This window comes from Apodemus sylvaticus, chromosome 3 (genome assembly GCF_947179515.1).
Source record: "Apodemus sylvaticus chromosome 3, mApoSyl1.1, whole genome shotgun sequence".
In the NCBI taxonomy this organism is placed as follows: Eukaryota; Metazoa; Chordata; class Mammalia; order Rodentia; family Muridae; genus Apodemus; species Apodemus sylvaticus.
In genome coordinates, this window is record NC_067474.1 from 140,219,478 (window position 1) to 140,226,213 (window position 6,736).

Here is a 6,736-nt window from a genome sequence, read left to right on the forward strand (position 1 = left end):
CGTTGGGTACTACCGACTACACAGTCGGTACAACAGAAGTGCATTTTCTCTCAGTTGTGCACACTGAAGGCAAATTGGGGTGGGGGTGGGCTGAGATTTTTCTCCTTCGGTTGTAGATGTCTGTCTTCCTGTGTTATCACGTGGTCTTCAATTGCTATCTTCTATCCAAACTGCTCCTTTTTGCTTTTTTAAATAATTAATATATGAGTGTTTTTTGCCTGCATGTATGTGTTTGTGTCTGGTGTCCCCGGAGGCCAGAAGACCAAATGGAATCCCCTAGAATAGGGTTTACGGATAGTGTAAGCTGTGTAGGGGCTGGGAATCAATCTTGAGTCCTGTGCAAGAGTAACAAGTGCCCTTAACCACTAAGCCATCTCTACAGCCTCCAACTTCTTTTTCTTATAAGGAAGTGACTCAGTGGGAAAGGTACTTCATACATTGACAACCTGAGTTCCATCCCCAAGGCAGAAATGACGGAAAGCAATAACTGATTCCTGAAAGTTGTTTTCTGACCTCCACATGAGTGTCCTGAATACTGTCAAATAAATAAATAAACAAATAAATAAATAAACCCTTTAAAATATTTTAAGAAACAAAACCAAACCCTGGGTAGTGGAGCACTTGGGAGAAGGAGGTAGGAAGTTGGAGAGTTCGAGACCAGCCTTTGCTACCAAAGAGTTTAAAGCAATCCGTGTTTTCAAACACTCCAGCCTGCTGGAGCCATTAATCTTAGCACTAGGGAGGCAGAGGCAGTTTCAGAGCCAATCTGATTTACATAGTGACTTCTAGGATAGCCAGGGGGCACACACACACACACACACACACACACAGAGAGAGAGAGAGAGAGAGAGAGAGAGAGAGAGAGAGAGAGAGACTTTCTCCCAAAATCAAACAAACAAAAAGCAAATCAGATATTAACTTAAGTAACAGCGGCTAGTGGGGGAGGGGCAGAAAATGCTCAAAACTGAGGGTAGGCTGGGGAGATAGAGCATGAGGACCCAAGTTCGTCAAAGTTTAAAGAAGCAACTGTAGTAGGCATGATGGCCCACACTTGTAATCCCAGGAGGCAAAGACAGGCAGATCACTGAAGCTCGCTGTACCGTGAAAGACGTTTTCCTAAACAACAACAACAAAAAACTACACATACCACATACACATACATATATACAAACACACACAGCACATATACACACATACATACGTACACACACATACATACACATACACACACAAAGAAAGAAAGATAAGAAGAACTGGTGTGCAACTAAAAGGAAAAGAAAAACCACCATCTAGAAGCTGAAGGTGTTTTTCTGGTTTGAATTTTGTTATCATTGTTTTGAGATCAGGTCTCATGTGTCCCGGGCTGGTCTAGAACTTGCTGTGTGACTAAGGATGACTTCCAATTCCTGATTCTTCTGCCTCCGGTTCTCAAAGGCCAAGTTACAGACATGCATCACCACGACCAGCAAGACGCTCACGTTTTGTTGTTATTTTAAAAGTTTTTTTTTTTTTTTTTTAACTATGGGGATTTGTATGGGTTGAGTGTAGGTTTGTGTGTGTGACTGTAGTTAGTACACATGGAGGCCAGAAGAGCGCCCCTGGTCCTCTGGGCTAGAGTTAAGGTGCTTATGAACTGCTGAATAGAGGTGCTGGGACTTGCACCTTGGTCTCCTGCAAGAGGAGCACACACTCTTAATGGTTGAGTCATCTCTCAACCATTTAAAAACCAGAGCTTACCAGGCAGTGGTGGTATACACCTTTAATCCCAGCACTTGGGAGGCAGAGGCAGGTGGATTTCTGAGTTCGAGGCCAGCCTGGCCTACAAAGTGTGTTCCAGAACAGCCAGGGCTACACAGAGAAACTCTGCCTTGAAAAAACCAAAAACCAAACCAAAACAAAACAAACAAAAAAAATAAATAAAAACCAGAGCTCAAGATTTTAAACCTGGTAGCCAACCTTCCTTCTCCACAGCATTTCCTTATACAATTTAAGCAATGCCAGTGGAGCTGGGGATTTATCTTAGTTAGTAGAGGCCTTGTCTCATGTACAGGAAGCCCTGGGTTCAATAAAACTTGACATGGTGGCCTATTCCTGAAATCCTAGCACTTAGGAAGTAGAGACAGGAGGATTAGAAGTTCAAAGTCATCCTCACCTACGTAGTGAATTAAAGGCTTCATGAGCTTCGTGAGACCCTGTCTCAGAACAAAACTAATTAAGCAATGCCGGTGGCTGAAATGGCCTGGTTTGAGGCAGACTCTCTCAGTCTTAATTCCTAACAAAATTTCCTCTTATTCTTCTTTAGGCACCTTGACTATAGCTTGTTTTCTACATAATAATAAATAGTGTTAGCATTAACGTAGAGTCTGGAGCATGAAATGAACGGTTCCAGCAAGGACCCCTCAAATATCCCAACCTGAGTGGTTATCTCCATTCCATTCTCAAGCTCACCCCCTCTGAAGCACCCTTGACCCCCTTCCTAGTAACCCTTCCTACTGAAGTTCCGTAGTTAATAAATTGCCCCTGGGTCTCAGTTCAGGAAACCCTGCCTCTCTGCTTCCTGCAGTGGCTAAGAAGCCATGCCTCAATACCACTTCCCCTTCAGAGCCCTCTACCAGTGGCTGCTAACCCCACTATACCTCACACACTTCCAGGAGGGAAAAGGGTAGAGAATTTGCCTCTATTATCAATACTTGAATTATTATTTTTTCCTATTAAATCCTCTTGTCCCTTGGCGGCCACCACTGTAATGATACAATCGCCTCATCTCCTTATTACCTCATCTCCTTGTTTATATATCAGTCCGAGCCTGGCTCCCCACTGCTCTATAAACTCTTGAGGGCAGGCCTTTCTTAGGCTTTTATTCAGATATGTGTCTCTGTTTCCTAACAATGTACCCAGGATCAAATGCCGCTGGGGACAGAGCCTAGGAAATTAGCCAGTGAGACAACGTGTCACTGGAACGTGCTGGAAGCTAGAAACGGTATGGGGTTGGAGTCAGAGCCTTGATGAGACAGACTCTCTGGGTAAAGTGCCAGCTTCTTTGGGTGCAGATTTTTTTTTTCTTTTAAATCAGATGGGTCTGAGCTTCAGTTCCCATTCTATAACTTACTAACTCTAAGTACCTTGGGCATGTAGCCTCGCCTGCTCAAAGGTTATCTCAAGAGGGAGGCTGCTCCCTCTGTGTCCGGTGTGTGCGCTTGTGTGCCCGGCATGAGCCCTCGCTGCTTGTTCTGCTTGCCCCTCCCCGTTTCCCAACTGTATCTCTCTGTTGCCCTGCTGGGTTGGTCCCTTGAGAGACAGTGAGCTCCAGACCTCAGCTCAGTGCAAGTGTGGAGAACAAAGCCCTCAGGGACTAAACGTGTTTACACGTTCTGTGCCTGAGTCACTCAGGGAGGTGCTTGACGCACTCATCTGCAGGAGAGCGCTGAGCGCACCGACATGCAGGCTAAGCCAAGGGCTCCTCACCAGGGCTTACACGTCCAGTTACCCAGTTATGGTTGACGAGTAAAACCCAACTACCTGAACCTGTCAGTGCTATTCCTGAGGCAGGCTAAGCCAAGGGCTCCTCACCAAGGGAGGCTGAGCTCAAGTCTCCAGCCACCAGTCTACTTGGTGACACTTGTCTGTGCTTCTGATTGGCCGTACTCTACCTTCCTATGGCTCTTCTGAGAGCCCATTGCTTCCACGTTGAGAAAGGATTTCTTTGCAGTTGAACAACGGTAGTAGGTAGTCTGATCTTTTAGCTGGGGAACCTCTCAATTCTAACAATTTATTTTATTTTATTTTATTTTATTTTATTTTATTTTATTTTATTTTATTTTATTTTGAGACCCCAGCCTCTCTCTATTGCCTGGGCTGCACTATCCTCTGCTTCCAGGGTGCTAGAATTACAGACACGTACCATCATGTCCAGCTTTCAAACAGACAACTTAAGTAGACATTAAAGTGGATCCATTCCAACTGACGGGAGCAGGTACTCACCCGCGTTGTGCTGATTAGTTCTGTCAATTGGATGCATAGTCATCTGGGAAGAGGGAACCTCAATTGAGAAAATGCCTCTATCAGAACGGCCTGTGGGAGTGTCGGTAGGACATGTTGTTGATTAATGATTGATGTGGAAGGGCCTAGCCAAAGTGGGCAGTGCTGCCGACAGTCCTGGGCTGTATTCAGCAGCCCAAGGAGACAGGCAGAGTCCAAGCCAGTAGGCAGCTTTCCTTCCTGGTGCCTGCTTCTGTCTGTTCCTGCTTGAACTCCTGCCCAACTTCCCCAGTGACCAACTGCGGTCAGGATGTGTGAGCCTAATAACCCCACCAAGGTGTTCTTGGCACAATTTTTATCACAGCAACAGGAAATCAAAGTGGGACAAGCTCTGAACGTGACAGCAGCTCTGGATGGGGCGCTGGACCACACACTCCCAATCCACAGCAGCTTTGCTCTTTCCCCAAGTCTTAAGTTAGAGATAATTTCTTTTAACATCTGCATTTGTTTATTTATGAATGTGTGTATGTGTTTATGTGAGTACACGTGTGCGGTGCTCAAGCATGGAGGTCAGACCTTGGGGACTCGGGTGCCACCCTTTCATTCTGCGCCTTTCAGAGATCCAACTCAAACCATTAGGTTCGATGCAAGCTTTAGCTATCTCTCCGCCCCCGAGATAAAATTCTTCTGCTGTAAAATTTACCTTCCTTTTGTTGCTTGCTTGTTTGTTTCTGTCTTGAGACAGAGTCTTACTATGTGGCTCTGACTATCCTGGAAGTCACTATATAGCCCAGGCTGGGCTGGATCTCAGAGAGATGTGCCTCTGCCTCTGGGATTAAAGGCATGCGTGACCATCCCTGGCTAAAACTTACCATCTTGAAAGTTACAATTCAAAGGCTTTTTGTATACTCATGAGACATAATCATCTCTACTGTAGAATTCCAGGGTGTTTTCATCACCCCAAAAGGAAGCTTCACGGGTTCTCACTGTACACTCCTCCACACAACCCTGGAAACCATGACACTACCTTCTGTCTCCACGGGTTTTCATATTCTGTAGATTTCATATAAGTGAAATCAAAGAATATGTGGCCTTTTATATCTGATTTCTTCCACTCAGCATATTTTTAAAGCTTATCTATGCAGTAACAAGTATCAATACTTCAGTTTTTTTTTAGCTATGGATATGGGTATACCACATTTAAAACTTTATTACAGCAGCTGCAGAGACGGTTCAACAATTAAGAGTACTTGCTGCTCTTCCAGAGGGCCAGACTTCAGTTCCCAGCATCCATGTGGGCTGGTTCACAATTGCCTATAACTCCAGCTCCAAGGAATCCAGCATCCTCTCTGGTCCCCTGTGGATGCCCACATGCATGTGGCACAGGCAGACATAGGCACAGGCACAGGCACAGGCACAGACACACAAATAAAACAGAAGTTTTCTGTTCACAGCAGTAACACTCTAACTAAGACAGTGAGTTTGAAGTCAGTTCAGGCTACATAAGACCTTGTCTTAAAGGCTGGGCAGTGGTGGCTCATGCCTTTAATCCCAGCACTTGGGAGGCAGAGGCAGGTGGATTTCTGAGTTTGAGGCCAGCCTGGTCTGCAGAGTGAGTTCCAGGACAGCCAGGGCTACACAGAGAAACCCTGTCTCCTACAAACAAACAAACAAACAAAAGCAAAAAAAAAAAAAAAAAAAAAAAAAAACCCTTGTCTTTAAAAAAAAAAAAGAAGGGGCTGGAGATAAACATTCTTTAATTGGGGTGAGTTGTGTGTGCACATATGCTACAGCACGCATAAGCAGATCAAAGGACAGGGAACTGGAACCAGATAGGTTCCAGGGATCCGGATCCAACTCAGATGACCAACTCTGCTGGAAGGTAGCTTAAACCACCGACCAATCTTGCTAGCTTATACTACCACATTTTATTTACCCACTGGCTATAATACAGTGGTGAACATTCATGCACAAGTTTGTGTGTGTGTGTGTGTGTGTGTGTGATCATAAATGTTCAGTTCTTTTTGGATGTATAGCTAGCAGTGAAATTGCTTATATGATCATTCTATGTTAAATTTGTTGACAGTGTTACTTGGTGGCCACTGGCAATTTATAAAGGTGCTAGTTCTTTTATTTCTTTTTCTCTTATGGTTTGTGTGTCCATGTGTGCCTATGTGTGCATACATGTACGGGTTGATATGTGTGTGTGTGTGTGTGTGTGTGTGTGTGTGTGTGTGAGAGAGTGAAGTCAGAAAATAACTTCAGGTGTCATTCCTCTGATGCCATTCACCAGTATTTCAAGAGGGTCTTTTGCTGGTTTAGAATTTGCCAAGTAAGCTAGGCTGGTTGGCAAACCCCATGGACTGATTGGCTCTTGGTGCCTTCCCAGGACTGGAATTACAAGTATGTGCTACCATGCAATTTTTTCTGCAGACGCTATTAGACCTGTGTCCTTGTGCTTCATACTTTCCTGATGGAGCTGTCTCTGACTCCTTCTTTTCTTTTTTTTAAGACAAGGTCTTATGTAGCCTGAACTGGCTTCAAACTCACTGTCTTAGTTAAGAGTTTTTACTGCTGTGAACAGACACCATGACCAAGACAACTCTTTTTTTGTTTTGTTTTGTTTTGTTTTTTTGAGGCAGGGTTTCTCTGTATAGCCCTGGCTGTCCTGGAACTCACTCTGTAGACCAGGCTGGCCTCAAACTCAGAAATCCGCCTGCCTCTGCCTCCCAGAGTGCTGGGATTACAGGCATGTGCC